This window comes from Salvelinus namaycush, chromosome 12, assembly GCF_016432855.1.
Source record: "Salvelinus namaycush isolate Seneca chromosome 12, SaNama_1.0, whole genome shotgun sequence".
In the NCBI taxonomy this organism is placed as follows: domain Eukaryota; kingdom Metazoa; phylum Chordata; class Actinopteri; order Salmoniformes; family Salmonidae; genus Salvelinus; species Salvelinus namaycush.
In genome coordinates, this window is record NC_052318.1 from 30,212,214 (window position 1) to 30,230,363 (window position 18,150).

The 18,150-nt window shown below is 46.6% G+C and overlaps 1 protein-coding gene across 1 annotated transcript in view; it reads left to right on the forward strand.

Moving 5' to 3' along the window:
* Nucleotides 1-18,150, forward strand: part of LOC120057078 (UV radiation resistance-associated gene protein-like) — a 148,305-nt gene that overhangs the window by 78,531 nt on the left and 51,624 nt on the right. The window lies entirely within an intron of this gene.

An 18,150-nucleotide genomic window follows, 5' to 3' on the forward strand; every position in this document is an offset into this window, starting at 1 on the left:
CTTTGGGAGGTTTGGACTTTGACGCAACCTGCTAGCTAGCTGCTATCCAAACTGCTGCCATCCGCCTTTGTCCAACAACAAAAGAGAAAGAGATGGGGGGGAACAGCAAATGAAAATAAGCCTAGACTGAAAATCCCAAAGGAGAGAGATAAAGGGTGCAGGTTATGACCTTCATCAGCAGTACCATTTATTTGGGACAATATGTGTGGATCCCGGGTAAATAGAATGTGTGGATCCCGGGTAAATAGTGTTTTATGTTTAAACATTCTAGAGTATGTGCTTTATGCAACAAGACTGAAATCTAGAAACTGTTTTTTCACAGTATGTTTTATGTATTTTGATGATTTAAATTCTACATGAAAGGTTCATACATTTCCAGGTTTTTTTAGAGTTATAGCCCGGTGACCTTTTTCTGTGGTGAGTTGCCCTAAATATTCCGTCTCTTCTGCTTCTCTGCCAAGTTTAGAGTTAAAATACTAGCCTGAAAAAAAAGGGTTGAGGATTGTATCATTTGATTGATATTAATGTCTGTAGTAACTGTCATGTCGAAGGAGGGATATCAGTGCTGTACGTTTATGAGTACGTACTGTACGATGGTACGTATGTGCGTGCATGTATGTATATGTGGTTGGCGAGCCAGATAATGGTGAGAGCCAGATAATGGTGAGGTCATGTGTTCTCAGTCCATTATCTCAAAATCTAATTTGTCACATGCTTTGTAAACAACAGGTGTAGACTAACAGTGAAATGCTTACTTACAGGCCCTTCCCAACAATGTAGAGAGGGAAAAAAGTAGATTATTTTTCAATTATAACACTAGAAATAAATGTGCAATGAAGTACTATTTACACGGTGTACCAGTAACACGTCGATGTGCAGGGGTACGATGTAATTGAGGTAGATATGTACATATAGGTAGGGATGAAGTGACTAGGCAACAGGATAGATGAACAGTAGCAGCAGTGTATGTGATTAGTCAAGAATTAATGCAAAAAGGGTCAATGCAGCTAGTCCTGGTAGCTACTGTTTTTGGTTAACTATTTAAATATTTATTAGTCTTACGGCTTGGGGGTAGAAGCTGTTCAGGGTCCTGTTGGTTACAGACTTGCTGCATCGTTACCACTTGCCGTGCGGTAGCAGAGAGAACAGTCTATGACTTGGGTGACTTAAGTCAGACAATTTTTAGGGTGTTCCTCTGACACCACCTGGTATAGAGGTCCTGGATGGCAGGGAGCTCCGCCCTAGTGATGTACTGGGCCATATGCACTACCCTCTGTAGTGCCTTGCGGTTGGATCCCAAGCAGTTGCCATACCAAGTGGTGATGCAGCCAGTCAATATGCTCTCAATGGTGCAGCTGTATAACTTTTTTGAGTATCTCAGCGCCCATGACAAATAGTTTCAGCCTTCTGAGGGGGAAGAGGCATTGTTGTGCCTTCACGACTTGTGTAGACCATGATTACATCATTCCATAATTCCTTACACGGAACCCAAACCGTGTTCGCGTGCGGTATCGTGCATACATTTATTTTGTCCCCCTACACCAAACGCGATCACGACACGCAGGTTAAAATATCAAAACAAACTCTGAACCAATTACATTAATTTGGGGACAGGTCGAAAAGCATTAAACATGTATGGCAATTTAGCTAGTTAGCTTGTACTAGCTAGATAATTTGTCCTATTTAGCTAGCTTGCTGTTGCTAGCTAATTTGTCCTGGGATATAAACATTGAGTTGTTATTTTACCTGAAATGCACAAGGTCCTCTACTCCGACAATTAATCCACACATAAAACGGTCAACCGAATCGTTTCTAGTCATCTCTCCTCCTTCCAGGCTTTTTCATCTTTGAACTTATATGGTGATTGGCATCTACACTTTCATAGTATTACCACGACAACCGGCAAAACAGTTCGTCTTTCAATCATCCACGTGGGTATAACCAATGAAGAGATGGCACGTGGGTACCTGCTTCTATAAACCAATGAGGAGATGGGAGAGGCAGGACTTGCAGCGGGATCTGCGTCAGAAATAGAAATTATTTCTATATTAGCCCTTGGCAACACAGACGTTCGTTGGCTCGCGCGAGCAGTGTGGGTGCAATAATTGGATACCATAGATTCCTACATTTTATTTTGCGATGCGAGCGGTGTAGTCAGGGTATTAGTGATGTGGAAAACGAGAAACTTGAAGCCCTCTCCACTACAGCCCCGCATGCTCGGCCCTCCGTTTCCTGTAGTCCACAATCAGCTCCTTTGTCTTGCTGACGTTGAGGGAGAGGTTGTTGCCAGGTCACTGACCTCCTCCCTATAGGCTGTCTCGTCGTTGGTGATCAGGCCAACCCGTGTCGTCAGCAAACTTAATGATGGTGTTGTAGTTGTGGGTGAACAAGGAGTACAGGAGGGGACTAAGCACGCACCCCTGAGGGGCCCCCGTGTTAAGGGTCAGTGTGGTGTATGTGTTGTTGCCTACCCTCCCCACCTGCATCTTATGAACTCCATATGTGACTGGAGCGATGTTTAGGATGAGTTACTGGGCCGTCTCAAAATCAACATAAGTGCACCGCATGGATCAGCTCCCTGCAGCTGACAATGGTAGTGAAACATTGTTCCAGAGCAGTGAAAGTTGTAAACATATCATAGTAGATCTAGCGGAACCCACCACAAAGACAGTTTTCCTATAGGGAATTGCTGTACAGCGCATGACTCCTGTGTCTGATCACTCTGTTCCGCTGCCATCACACGTGTTCTAGTAGTTTGGGGGAATGCATGAAGCAACAGATGCAACACTGTTACGCTACATGTAATTTCTTCCTTTTTAAAGTGGATATGGGTTTCCCCCAACCCTGACTGTTTCAGACCACTTTATATGGGAGACCTGGTTTGCGTCCCAGTGACGTTAGAGTAGAGACCACGGTATGGTTCTGAATACTCTGAAGGCTTTATTAGGAAATGGCTGCTTTCATGACCCCCCCCCCCCCCCCCCTCCCCCCCAACCGTATTAGAAACACTGAGACTAGCTTTTCCACTCACTAATATCATTTACCAATAGAGCCAGCGCTTTGCTTTGCTTCGTAGGCCGGTTGTTATTATTGTGTTTGTTTTTTAAAAACTTTTTTCTCTCTAGGGATTTAATGTGCACCTTACGTTGCGCCCGGCCGGGGTTGGGCTGCCACGGTGTGTAGCATCTGGCTGCTGTCACAAAGCACAACTCTGGTTACACAGCGACACACACACACACTGGGCCAGTGGTGGATGTGAGACATTATACTTCCATCTTTTATTAAGTTGGCTGGCGTGGAAAGTGATATGGCCCAGACGACAGTGTTCAATGTTGTGCTATGTAAATAGGGCAGCAGTCTTTAAGGTGCAGTACCGGGTGGTGGCTAGTAACAGTGACTAAGGTTCAGGGCAGGGTATTGGGCAGAGGCCAGCTAGCGTGACTGTTTAACAATCTGTTGGCCTGGGGATAGAAGCTGTTTCTCAGTTTATTGGTCCCAGCTTTGATGCACCTGTACTGTCGCCGCATTCTAGATGATAGCGGGCTGAACAGGCCGTGGCTCGGGTGCTTGAGGTCCTGGATGATCTTCTTGGCCTTCCTGTGACACCGGGTGCTGTAGATGTCCTGGAAGGCAGGCAGTGTGCCCCCGATGAAGCAGTAGGCTGACCGCACCACCTTCTGGAGAGCCCTGCAGTTGCGGACAATGCAAATGCCATACCAGGCGGTGATGCAGCCCGACAGAATGCTCTCAATGGTGCATCTTTAGAAGTTTGTGAGGGTCTTAGGGGCCAAGGTGAATTTATTCAGCCTCCTGAGGTTGAAGAGCCGCTGTTGGGGCGCCTTCACCATTGAATATGTCCATTAACACTCCAGCCAGCTGGTCTGCACATGCTCTAAGAACGTGACTTGAGATGCCGTCTAGGCCGGCAGCCTTGTCGGGGTTAACACACTTAAATGACTTACGACGGCCACGGAGATCGAGAGCACACAGTTCCTGTGATTTTCGGGGGCCTGCGTTGGCGGCTCAGTGTTTTCCTCGAAGCGGGCAAAGGTGTTTAGCTCATCCGGGAGCGAGGCGTCTGTGTCCGCGACGTGGCAGCCTTTCCCTTTGTAATCTGTGATTGTCTGGAATCCCTGGCACGTCTCGTGTCTCAGCCGTTGAATTGCGACTCCACTTTGTCCATGTGCTGTAATTCTGCCTGTTTGATTGCCTTATGGAGGTCATAGCTAGACTGTACACGTCCATGTTCCCTGTCACCTTAGATGTGGTGGTTCGCGCTTTCAGTTTTGTGCAAATGCTGCCGTCAGAGTTTCTGTTTGTATAAATTCTATTCGTCACAGTGGGAACAACATCCTCTATCCACTTCCTGATTAACCCAGTCACCTAGTCAGTGTGTGTATACATCAATACTTATCTCAGAGGCGATCCAGAACATTTCACAGTTCACGTGATCAAAACGTTGTAGCAGAACAACTGATTGCCCACCTCAACAACAGCCCCTTCACATTACATTCCATGCAGTTTGGCTTCAGAGCGAAACACTCCACAGAAACGGCCAACTGCTTTCTTCTGGAAAATGTGAAGTCCAAGATGGACAAAGGGGGCGTTGTTGGGGCTGTGTTTCTGGACCTAAGGAAGGCTTTTGATACTGTTAACCATGAGATTCTCATCACAAAATTGTCCAAGTTCAACTTTTCCCCCGATGCCTTGAGATGGATGAAATCATACCTTGAAGGCAGAACTCAGTGTGTCAGAGTGAGCAATGAGCTGTCGCCCACTCTTAGCTATGATGTGGGCGTGCCCCAAGGGTCAATACTGGGGCCCCTCCTGTTCAGCCTGTACATTAATGATCTGCCTTCTGTCTGCACTGGGTCTGAAGTTCAAATGTATGCAGATGATACAGTGATATATGTACATGCAAAGAGCAAACAACAAGCTGCACAAGAACTCACTACTGTAATGGTCCAGGTTACAAAGTGGCTCAGTGACTCGTGTTTGCATCTCAATGTGGAAAAAACTGTTTGCATGTTCTTCACAAAGAGGGCAACAGATGCTACTGAGCCAGATGTCTATGTGTCAGGGGAGAAGCTCCAGGTGGTATCTGATTTTAAGTACCTTGGCATCATACTTGATTCCAACCTCTCTTTTAAAAAGCATGTGAAAAAGGTAATTCAAATAACCAAATTCAACCTAGCTAATTTCCGATTTATATGAAATTGTTTGACTACAGAGGTAGCAAAACTGTACTTCAAATCTATGATACTCCCCCACTTAACATACTGCTTGACTAGTTGGGCCCAAGCTTGCTGTACAACAGTAAGACCTATTCAGTCTGTCTACAAACAGGCTCTCAAAGTGCTTGATAGGAAGCCCAATAGCCATCATCACTGTCACATCCTCAGAAAGCATGAGCTCCTGAGTTGGGAAAATCTTGTGCAATACACCGATGCATGTCTTGTATTCAAGATCCTAAATGGCTTGGCTCCCCCTCCACTCAGTATTTTTGTTAAACAGAAAACCCAAACATATGGCAGCAGATCCACAAGGTCTGCCATGAGAGGTGACTGTGTAGTTCCCCTAAGGAAAAGCACCTTTAGTAAATCCGCTTTTTCTGTGAGAGCTTCCCATGTCTGGAATACACTGCCATCAGACACACATAACTGCACCACATATCACACTTTCACAAAATGCTTGAAGACATGGCTAAAGGTCAATCAGATTTGTGAACATGGTCCCTAGCTGTGTGTTGCCGCTTTCCATGTCTGTTGTCTGTAACTTGTGAGGTGTGGAAACACTTTGTTGCTTTTATGAATTTTGTATTGCTGCTTTTTGTTCTATGTTGCTCTGTCTGTATGCTACGTCTTGCTTGTCCTATGTTGCTATGTCTGTATGCTATGTCTTGTTCTATGTTGCTATTGTCTATATTGTAATTGTTTTTAATAACCTGCCCAGGGACTGCGGTTGAAAATTAGCCGGCTGGCTAAAACCGGCACTTTTACTGAAACGTTGATTAATGTGCACTGTCCCTGTAAAAATAAACTCAAACTCAAACAATCCGATTGGTCAGACCAATGTTGAACAGTCTTAGCCCCAGGAACTTCCTGTTTAAGTCTCTGCCTATAGGTGGGGAGGAGCAGAATGGAGGGTTCGTGTTGCACATAGCGCAGGAGATGTGTTGATAGAATTTTGGCAGTGTTTTTCTTTTATTAAAGTCCCCAGCTACAATAAATGCGGCCTCAGGATATGCGGTTTACAGTTTGCACATACTGAAAATCTTTGAGAGCCGTTGTGGAGTTGGCTTGGGGGGAATATACACTGCAGTGACAATGACCGAAGAACATTCTCTATGCCATTTGATGAGGTATTCCAGATCAGAATACAAAAGTACTTGAATTCCTGTACGTTAACACAATCACACCGTGAGTTGTTAATCATGAAACAACCCTCCTGTTTCCTGGAGAGTTCTTTCTTCCTATCCATGCGAGGGAGAGAGTGTACAATATGGCGCCGTCAGAGATGGTCGCCTCGCTTCGAGTCCTCAGGAAACTATGCAGTATTTAGTTTTTTTAAATGTATTATTTCTTACATTGTTACCCCGGAAAATCTTTATTCTTATTACATACAGCCAGGAAGAACTATTGGATATAAGAGCGATGTCAACTTACCAACATTACGACTTTCCCGAAGCGTATCCTTTGTTCGGACCACCAGCCAGGACAATGGATCTAATCCCAGAAGCCGACCCAAAACAACCTCCTGGTCAGGCTCCGTAGGCGTGCACATCGCCCACCACTTCCGAGTATACTACTCGCCAATGTCCAGTCTCTTGACAACAAGGTAGACGAAATTCGAGCAAGTGTTGCCTTCCACAGAGACAGAGATTGTAACATTCTCTGTTTCACAGAAACATGGCTCTCTCGGGATCTGTTGTCGGAGTCGGTTCAGCCAGCGGGCTTCTTCATGCATCAAGGCCGACAGAGAAACACCTCTCTGGGAAGAAGGGTGGGGGTGTATGCTTCATGATTAACAACTCATGGTGTAATCATAACAACATACAGGAACTCAAGTTCTTCTGCTCACCCGACCTAGAATTCCATACAATCAAATGCCGGCCATATTATCTCCCAAGAGAGTTCTCGTCAGTTATCGTCAGAGATGTGTATATACTCCCACAAGCAGACACCACAACGGCCCTCAAGGAACTTCACTGGACTCTATGTAAACTGGAAACCATATATCCTGAGGCTGCATTTGTTGTAGCTGGGGATTTTAACAAAGCAAATTTGAGAGCAAGGCTACCTAAATTCTATCAGCATATTGATTGCAGTACTTGTGTGGGTAATACCCTCGATCACTGCTTATCTAACTTCTGCAATGCATACAAGGCCCTCCCTTCTGTAAATCCAACCACGACTCCATCTTGCTGCTACCGTCTTAAAGGCAGAAACTCAAACAGGATATACCCGTGACTAGACTCATTCAACACTGGTCTGACCTATCGGAATCCACGTTTCAAGATTGTTTTGATCACACGGACTGGGAAATGTTCTGTGCAGCCTCAGAGAACATCTATCTATACGCTGACTCTGTGTGAGTTTATAAGGAAGTGCATTGGGCATGTTGTACCCTCTGTGACTATTAAAACCTACCCTAACCAGAAAACGTAGATGGATGGCGGCATTCGCACAAACTGAAAGTGCAAACCACATCATTTAACCATGGAAAGAGGTATGGGAATATGGCTGAATATAAAAAGTGTAGTTATTCCCTCCGCAAGGCAATCAAACAAGCTAAATGTCGGTATAGGGACAAAGTGGAGTCGCAATTCAATGGCTCAGACACAAGACATGTGGCAGAGTCTACAGGCAACCACAGACTACAAAAAGAAACCAGCCACGTCACGGACACCGTCGTCACACTTCTTCTAGACAAACTAAACACCGTCTTTGCCCGCTTTGAGGATAATAGAGTGCCACCATTGTTGCCCCCTCTCCTTCTCCGTGGCCGACGTGAGTAAGACATTTAAACGTGTTAACCCCCGCAAGGCTGCTGGCTCAGACGGCATCCATAGCCACGTCCTCAGAGCATGTGCAGACCAGCTGGCTGGTGTGTTTATGTACATATTCAATCGCTCCCTATCCCAGTCTGCTGTCCACACATGCTTCAAGATGGCCAACATTGTTCCTGTACCCAAGAAGGCAAAGATAACTGAACTAAATGACTGACTACCGTCCCGTAGCACTCACTTTTGTCATCATGAAGTGCTTTGAGAGACTAGTCAAGGATCATATTACCTCCACCCTAGACCCACTTCAGTTTGCATACCGCCCCAACAGGTCCACAGTCGATGCAATCGCCATCACACTGCACACTACCCTATCCCATCTGGACAAGAGGAAAACCTATGTAAGAATGCTGTTTATTGACTACAGCTCAGCATTCAACACCGTAGTACCCTCCAAGCTTATCATCAAGCTGGAGGCCCTGGGTCTCAACCCCACCCTGTGCAATTGGGTCCTGGACTTTGACGGGCCGCCCACCAGGTGGTGAAGGTAGGAAACAACATCTCCACTTCGCTGACCCTCAACACTGGGCCCCACAAGAATGTGTGCTCAGCCCCCTCCTGTACTCCCTGTTCACCCACGACTGCGTGGCCATGCACGCCTCCAACTCAATCATCAAGGTTACAGACAACACAGCGGTAGTGGGTTTGATTACCAACGACGAGACTGCCTACAGGGAGGTGAGGGCACTCGGAGTGTGGTGTCAGGAAAACGACCTCTCACTCAACGTCAACAAAACAAAGGAGATGATCGGGGGCTTGAGGAAACAGCAGAGGGAGCACCCCCCTATCCACATCGACGGGACAGTAGTGGAGAAGGTGGAAAGTTCCTCAGCGTACACATCACGGACAAATTTAAATGGTCCACCCGCACAGACAGTGTGGTGAAGGCGCAACGGCGCGTCTTCAACCTCAGGAGGCTGAAGAAATTCGGCTTGTCGCCGAAAACCCTGACAAACTTCTACAGATGCACAAACGAGAGCATCCTGTCGGGCTGTATCACAGGCTGGTACGGGAACTGCACAGCCCTCGACCACAAGGCTCTCCAGAGGGTGGTGCGGTCTGCACAACGCATCACCGGGGGCAAACTACTTGCCCTCCAAGACACCTACAGCACCCGATGTCACATGAAGGCCAAAAATATCAAGGACAACAACCACCTGAGCACTGCCTGTTCACCCCGCTACCATCCAGAAGGTGAGGTCAGTACAGGTGCATCAAAGCTGGGACCGAGAGACTGAAAAACAGCTTCTATCTCAAGGCCATCAGACTGAACAGCAATCACTAACTCAGAAAGGCTGCTGCCTACATAGACTCAAATCACTGGCCACTTTAATAAATGGATCACTAGTCACTTTAAACAATGCCACTTTAATAACGTTAATATATCTCAGACTACTCATCTCATATGTATATACTGTACCTTATACCATCTATTGCACCTTGCCTATGCTGCTCGGCCATCGCTCATCCATATATTTATATGTCCATATTCTTATTCACCCCTTTAGATTTGTGTGTATTAGGTAGTTGTTGGCGAATTCTTAGTGCGGTAATATAACAAGTAATCTGTCGGAACTAGAAGCACAAGCATTTCGCTACACTCACATTATCGTCTGCTAACCATGTGAATGTATCCAATTAAATTTGATTTGATTTGAACCCCGCTGGCTGGATGGACGGGGACAATATATTCGGAGAGAGCCATGATTCCGTAAAACAGAGTATTTTACAGTCCCTGATGTCTCTCTGGAAGGAGATCCTCGCCTTGAGCTCCTCTACTTTGTCCAAGGACTGAGCGTTAGTGAGTAATATACTCGACAGTGGTGGATTGTATGCACGCCCCCTGAGTCTGACTAGGGCCCCAGTCCTTCTACCTCTTTTATGTCATTGGCATTTTGGGGCAGCCCCCGGGTTTAATAGAGCTGCATCGGGAAGTTCAAACAAAGGACCCAGGTCAGGGAAGTCGAATTTCTTCTAGAATTTCTGGTGTGATCGCTGATCTAATATCCAAAAGTTATTTCTGGCTGTAGGTAATAATACAAGAACCGTTTTGAGAAGAAAATATAAATAATAACACAAAAAACTAAATATTGCAAAGTTGACTAGAAGCTTGAAACAGGGCCACCGTGTCTGTCGGCGCCATCTTGTTACTTGGACAGAACCCTGTTTGCCCTCCTTTTTCCTTCCTTGTGCGGTCTGCAAATGACATTGCAACACAAACGACTCCCAAATGGATACTAGGATTTGAAGTGGAGACATTTGCAAGTTTGTTAACATGCATCTTTGCACTCTGCTCCCTATTTGCACCCCAGTAACATGATTTAAGCGTTGCTAATGCTCTGTGCTTCTCACAGAGGGGCCTGTCCTATTCTAGCCCCTTTGAATGAGTGAACTACGTAATGAAGTGAGTGGCGTCTGGCTGCTCCTTCCCTCCAGAGCAGGAGGCCACAGGTGTTGAAAGTCTCTTTGCAGGGGGCAGAATCACTAAACCCTCACATCCTGGGTTTCACACAGACAAATTAGCCAAGTTTGTGAGAATGGGAAAGCTGGATCTCTGCCATGCTGCTGTGTTCTCGCTCTATCTATCTCACTCTCTCCTCCCTGTTATCAATACGCTATTTTGTGAAACAGGCATGTGGGCCTGATTAGACTCCAAAAGACGCTATATGAAGATTGAAGGGTGGGGGAACGAGAGTAGGGGTAGGTTGGTGAGAGGGTTGGGGGGCACAACAATTAGCTCTGAGTCACTAAGCCAGGGGTATCGTATTTGCCTGGTCTGGGAGCAGGATGCTCTGTGTTGCATGGGAATTAAAACGAGACCAACCTGGAGCTAGCTGACGGAAGTAGGGGGACTCAGAAGGCATGGGCACACCACCATGCCCAGCAACGAGGTCCATGGGGAAAACCTTCCACTTGCATGGCTCTGTCAACCTCCAAATTCCAGCCTCCAGGTCTCTTGCTGAGCACAACCACATTACCCACAATGCACCCTTGGCGGTGCCTCTGGTCATACTGGTGGTCTGGAGCACATCAAAGTAATGCACCAGCCATTGAGAGAGAGTGGTGGCTCCATAAAACAAGGAGGGAGCCACTGTGTTTAGTGGTTAGTGGAGGTGCCTGGCTGGGCTGCCAGCATGCTGCGTTGGGAACAGGAGCATGAGCTGGGACGTAGCTAGCTTTTATTGCTGGAGCCAAGCGGTTGGAAAAGGCAGGTGTTCTAGCCTGATTGGAGAATGATCTTAACCAATGAATGACAATAATAAAGATAATTGTTATTGGTGGAGCCCAGCGGTTGGAAAAGAAGGCAGAAGGTGTTCTAGCTTGGCTGGCAGGATGTCCGATTGGAGAGTGGTCTTAACCAATGATTATGACGATGATAATAATGATGTGGAGTGGTGGAGCTTTTTTTGGTGGTTTATTTGTTTACGTATCCTAGCCATCCGTGTATAGTATGCATCAGTGTTACAACTCTGTCTCTTTCCCTTCCTCTCACTCTCTCTCCACCCTCCTTGTTCCACCATCACCTACTCCCTCTTTTCCATCTTTTCTATCCTCCATGCTTAGTATTTGAGTCTTTCTCTCCTTTACATAACTTCCGTTCCTCACCGCTCTGACAAAGCTCCTTTTAAACCCCAACAGGAGTGGTGTGAGAACTTCTTGGCAGGATAGCCTTCTGTGTCTGTCTCACTTGATGATGTTCGCTGTGGATAGAAACCATATTAGCACGACTCAGGGCATCGTGCTACAGAGTTAGAACACTACCCAGACCCCTCCTCCGTATTGGCTGCTTTCCCTCTCTTTGGAACCCAGTCAGAGCTGCATAGCATGTGTAACTCTGACTGAATGTTCACAACGCCCCCGTCAAAATTATCTCCAGCTATTACCTTATTTCCTTGGTTGGTTATTTTCTATTTTATGTATGGATTTCAGCCAGGCCTACAATGGGGCTTTGTGACCTGAATAAGCTGGCAATGATTTATTACCGAAATTAAGAGGATAGAACTGTACGTTACACGTTACTTTAGGTTTTCCATGGACGCATGTTGGCATTTCCCTAAACAGTTGTGTGTTTACCCTTGGTCAGTCATCGTTCAACCTACAAGGCTCCAGAATAACTCCCTGTACACAACAGTATGTCATGTACTGTCTGTATCCAATTGTTTATATACACAGGGGGTGCTGTTTTGAAGGCACTCCCCACCCATTTAAAAAAATATTTTGGAAGCTATAGAAATGCATTTATTCATTTCTACATTTGTTTTTTGCCACATTTATTCTAGTGCAGACCTCTTAATGCATACTTTTAAATTATATTATGTGAGCTAAACATAAACAATTTAAATTAAAAAATATATTAAAACATTTTCCTTATAGTATACTTTTTAGGAAGTTTAATGTTACTGTCCACACTACAACAACAAAAAAGCACTTAAATACATGTAACTTTGTCCTTAAAACATTTAATTGAAATACTGTTGAATTCCATTCATTCCTATGGAGAGGACTGCTTCTTCTGGGGAGTGCAGAGGCTTGTGGTCCGGGACTCAACCAGCCTGGTCTGTCCAGGGTTCCGAAGAATCCAAGATATCGCATCAGTCTGCACTCTGCACGGTCCATTCTTAAACAACCAGCCTCTTTCTTTTGCTCTGTTCATCTGCCTCCGCAAAACGTCACAATCAGGTTTCTGTGTCCTCCCAAACCCCAAAGGCAGCAACACACTGTACCCTGTTTGTTTACCTGACCCTGATCCCATCCCCACCCACATTACATGCACGCACCTCATCAAGAGGGACAGCAGGACCTGGAGTTGATCAGCTTCCCAAACCAAACTGCCTGCTGCCACTCACTCGCTCGCCGATCTACTCTTCCTCCACAAAGGCAACATCGGTTTTCAATTTCACCGGGATTGATGTGGTAAACCTGTGGCGTAATGGATGGGACAGACACGCCCAGAGATGCAGCTTCTAATGTACTGCACTTTACATCCCCCCCCCCCCCCCCTCCTACTCCCTGTGAGGATGGAGGGTGCAAGTCAAATTCTCTTTGAGACTGCAGGAAGGGTCATAAACACGTGTCTGTTTTTGTTTTAGCCTGGTGGTGAAGAATAGCTGCGATGCTCAAAGCAAAGTCCCATATGGCCGCATGCGGAGGAATAACTGGCTGGGTAATAGGCCCTTTACATCTAATTCGAAGCCCGCTCCACACCCCTGCCTCTTACAATGTGGTTTACATTGTAATGGCATTAAGCTGCCACTTTAAAGGGGATCTCTCTAACTTCTCAGACAGTAAAAAGCACTTCATTAGTCAACTTTATTTGTCACATTTCAAGCAAGAAATTGTTTTTGGCAGAGTAAGTGGGTTAAGTAAACGGGTAAGGGAGAGAGAGGCTTGATGCCCGCTGGATTGAGAGATTGTTAACAGTCTAGCAATAACAGCACCAGAGAGGGAGAACTCTGACAGCTGTCCAACCCTCTCACATTATTTATGAACTCCCCACACCTGGGTTCAAATAGGATTTGTTTTCTTTCAAACACTTTCTGTGTTTGAGGGTCCCTTGATAGGAAGGGTTTCCAGATCTCTTATTTCTTCTCGCAAAGTTGCCTTGGCGTATTCACGCAAGTTGTCTGCTCCGCGACTCCCGTTTTTCGGATTGCATCTTCTCAGGTCCCGGTAGGGTAAGCTAAACTCTGTGTCAGCTGTGTGTACTGTCAGTCTGTCACCAACAGCCTGTGGGTGTGAAAGCTCTCCCATACCTATCCTTTCTATCTGAGGATATCGGGCTTCCTTGTCTTGTGCTGACTTAGCCCAGCTGCTAGAGTGTGTGTTGGCCTCCGTACTCCGGTGCTAACCTTGTCAAGATATCCTCCACTGCTGTGCTCGTACTTATTTGTTATTTTTATTTAATCTTTATTTAACTATGCAAGTCAGTTAAGAACACAATCTTATTTACAATGACGGCCTACCAAAAGGCAAGAGGCCACCTGCGGGGACGGGGGCTGGGATTAAAAGTAAATTAAATAAAAATATAGGACAAAACACACATCACGACAAGAGAGACAACACTACATAAAGAGAGACCTAAGACAAGATAGCATGGCAGCAACACATGACAACACAGCATGGTAGCAACACAACATGACAACACAGCATGGTAGCAACACAACATGGCAGAAGCACAACGTGGTAGCAGCACAAAACATGGAACAAACATTATTGGGCACAGACAACAGCACAAAGGGCAAGAATGTAGAGACAACAATACATCATGCAAAGCAACCACAACTGTCAGTAAGAGTGTCCATGATTGAGTCTTTAAATGAAGAGATTGAGATAAAACTGCCCAGTTTGAATGTTTGTTGCAGTTGGTTCCAGTCGCTAGCTGCAGTGAACTGAAAAGACGTGCAATCCAGGGATGTGTGTGCTTTGGGAACCTTTAACAGAATGTGACTGGCAGAACTGGTGTTGTATGTGGAGGAGGGCTGCAGTAGATATCTCAGATAGGGGGGAGTGAGGCCTAAGAGGGTTTTATAAATAAGCATCAAGCAGTGGGTCTTGCAGCGGCTATACAGAGATGACCAGTTTACAGAGGAGTATAGAGTGCAGTGATGTGTCCTATAAGGAGCATTGGTGGCAAATCTGATGGCCGAATGGTAAAGAACATCTAGCCGCTTGAGAGCACCCTTACCTGCCGATCTATAAATTATGTCTCTGTAATCTAGCAGGTGTAGGATGGTCATCTGAATCAAGGTTAGTTCGGCAGCTGGGGTGAAAGAGGAGCGATTACGATAGAGGAAACCAAGTCTAGATTTAACTTTAGCCTGCAGCTTTGATATGTGCTGAGAGAAGTTATCAAGGCCACCAGGCACTAGTCGTCCTTCAACTATTTAAAACTCAAACGGGTTACTTCCCTAGATAACCACCTCTAGGAAGGTTGTTAGCCTAGACAGCTATAAAACGTGAGATTCGGATTTCCTCCTCCTGATATTCCCCCTCCCCTTGTATTACTAGCATGCTACAAGCTAGCTAGCGAGCTAGTTTACAAACTCAACCTAGCTGCCACTGTGTAGTCAGCTTGGCTTACTAAACAACAACCATTCGTGCGTGTTTCACATAAATAAGCCCCCTGCTCCAGCCCTGTGGTCATAGCTAGGCTCGCCCAAAATTATTTTGCAGTTGCTATACAGCTCCCGCCAGATTATTGTAGCTCTCTACCCTTACTGTGTATTGTGGTAGCTGTTGTATATCGTTTCCTGTTACTATTATGTTAGTTAGTTAGTTGATGAGTCAGTGTATTGCATAAGAAATATTTGCTATTGATATTTTATTATTTATTTTCTTCACATTCTGAGCTGTGAGATCACCGTGATGCTGGGCATGCATGGCTGCTCCTTTTGTTGATCTGAATTACAAGTAGAATATGATCATGACCTGTGCCCTGCCCACCTGCGTGAGGCCCTTTCTGGCCCCTGCATTAACTGCGGCTAGCCAGAGTTGAGGGCCTGGTTTTCACTGATAATTTTACCAGCATCTGGTGTTGTTCGCCAGGACCCACCTAGGTCCACCAAAAGAGTGAAACCCCACGAAACGGATGCCCCCCCCCCCCGATTCCTTATCATCCGAGATAGAGAAGCTAAAAACGCTTTTGCGTTCCTTCAAGCCCTCTGAGTCAGTCCTCTATCTAGCATACCATCCAGAATGGGGGCCGCAACAGAGGACTCAGATAGCCGGGACGGTGACCTGCTGTCCACTCGGCCATCCAACTGGCACTTTAGTGACCAGGATGATGACACGCCCAACACGATGAAGGAGGTGCCAACCAGTGTTGTGGGCTCAATCAGTCTCAACACTAAAGATGGGTCAGAGGAGTCAATCCGAGGCTCTGTTCACATGGAGTCAGAAGAAAGCTCTGCCTCACTACGCGCGTTCCTGCGTGCGGCCTTAGCTAGGCTAGAGCTTGCCACAGCAGCTAACCCAGTCTTTAAGAAGGCCCCGGCAGCTATACCGTTCAGTGTGCCATCTTCACCAGCATTTCTTACGGAGCTTCAGAGATGCTGGGCTGACTCGCGGGCTCTTGCCCACCACGGCAAGGACAGTAGGATGCTATCTGCCATGTGTGACGCAAAACAACATGGGCTGGACCATATGCTTATGGTGGATGAATGCATAGCAGAGCTAATGCTCTCCCCAGATGAAGCACGGAAGGATGATGCCCACTGCCCCAGACCTCCGTGCAGGGCCACAGATGAGCTACTGTCACGGGCCTACGACACAGCAGCCCACATGGCCTGCATTGGGAATGCCCTCTCAGTGCTCATGCTAGCACAGGATAGGATGCTCCAGCCGTAGCACGCAGACCTGGACGTCTGCAACCTGAATGACGCATCTCTTCAAGCGTTTGTGTTCATGACCAGAGAGCTGGGCAGACTGATGTCCACCCTTGTAGTGACTCGTCGCCAGGTCTAGCTTGCCCAAGACGGCCGACTCCCGCCATTCAGTTTCTGCCCCCACGCCTGCTTGTGGCTGGCGAGCACCTGTGTTAGGCTGGTGGTAGGACCAGGTGCGTGTGTAGGGCCGAGTGAGTGGCGAGGTTCACGCGTGTCAGGCCTCCCTCTGCCACGACTCTGTGATGCCTGGTTTCTGGGCTGTGGGTTCCACAGCGGTGTAGCCTTGCTCCACTGTTTTCTTTGTTCAAAGGCCCACTCGGCCGCGGGCATGAAGAGCAGGGAGCTTTCTGGGAGCTTTCTCAGCGCCCGTCTGCAGTCATCGGACATTGGAGCAGAGTACAGGCTGCAGTTCCGACACCGGCCCCCACCATTCTCAGGGATCAGAATGACTTCAGTTAAATAACCCCTGAAAGCTTGCACCCTCAACCAGGAGATTACATCTCTCTTGGAGAAGGGAGCGATCACGAGTAAAAGCGTCAGAACAGCAAGATGGCTATTCAACCTATTTCCTGGTTCCGAAGAAAGATGGAGGCTTCTGTCCAGTTCTGGATTTAAAATGGTTCAAAGATCTCCCCTTTCACATGTGGGAGTTGTTCACCTCGCTGGACTTAAAATATGCTTACTTTCACATTCCTATGCTACTGGAACACAGGCGTTTTCTGCGGTTCGGCTTCCAGGGCCAGGCATACCAGTTTGCGGTATTACCCTTGAGTCTCTCCCTGGCTCCTCGCGTCTTCACAAGATACATAAGTGCAGCCCTGAGCTCCCTCCACCTACAGGGGTTCAAGATCCTTCCTTACCTCGACGACTGGCTCATCTGCAACCCCTCTCGCGAGTGTGCGGCAGAGGGCACAGCGCTGACACTGACCCACATCACCGCACTGGGTCTTACAATGAACAACAAAAAGAGCAACTTCACACCAAGCCAAAAGTTCACCTTTATTGGCATGGCTCTGAACTCCCCTGCACTATGAGGAAATGTATAATACTTCAGCGCGTAGACAGCATTCTTGTTATTCTGCAACAATTCCAGTTGAATGCATTGGTGAAAGTACAAACATTCCAACAACTTGTCACGATCGTCTTGACGTGGAAGAGAGGACCAAAACGCAGCGTGTGAAAAGTACATCTTTTAATAGATGACGAAGACGTAACACGAATACTTAATCAAAACAACAAACTGACGATCGTGAAGCTATTTAAACAAATAGTGCTGACACTAAACACTACACAATGACATAGACAATTACCCACAAACGCATAATGCCTATGGCTGCCTTAAATATGGCTCCCAATCAGAGACAAATGAAAGACAGCTGTCTCTGATTGAGAACCACTCAGGCAACCATAGACATACCTAGACACATTCACTAAACACAACCCCATGCACTAAACCCAACACCCCCTTTACCATATAACCACCCAAGACGAGACAAAAACACAAACATTCCCCATGTCACACCCTGACCTAACTAAAATAATAAAGAACACAAAGAATACTAAGGCCAGGGCGTGACACAACTGATGGACATGCTCGCGGCGGCCTCCGCAGTGACACCGTTAGGCCTGCTTTCTTTAAGGCCACTACAAGTGTGGTTCAACGACCTCCGCTTGGACCCCAAGCGGGACAGAAACACCAAA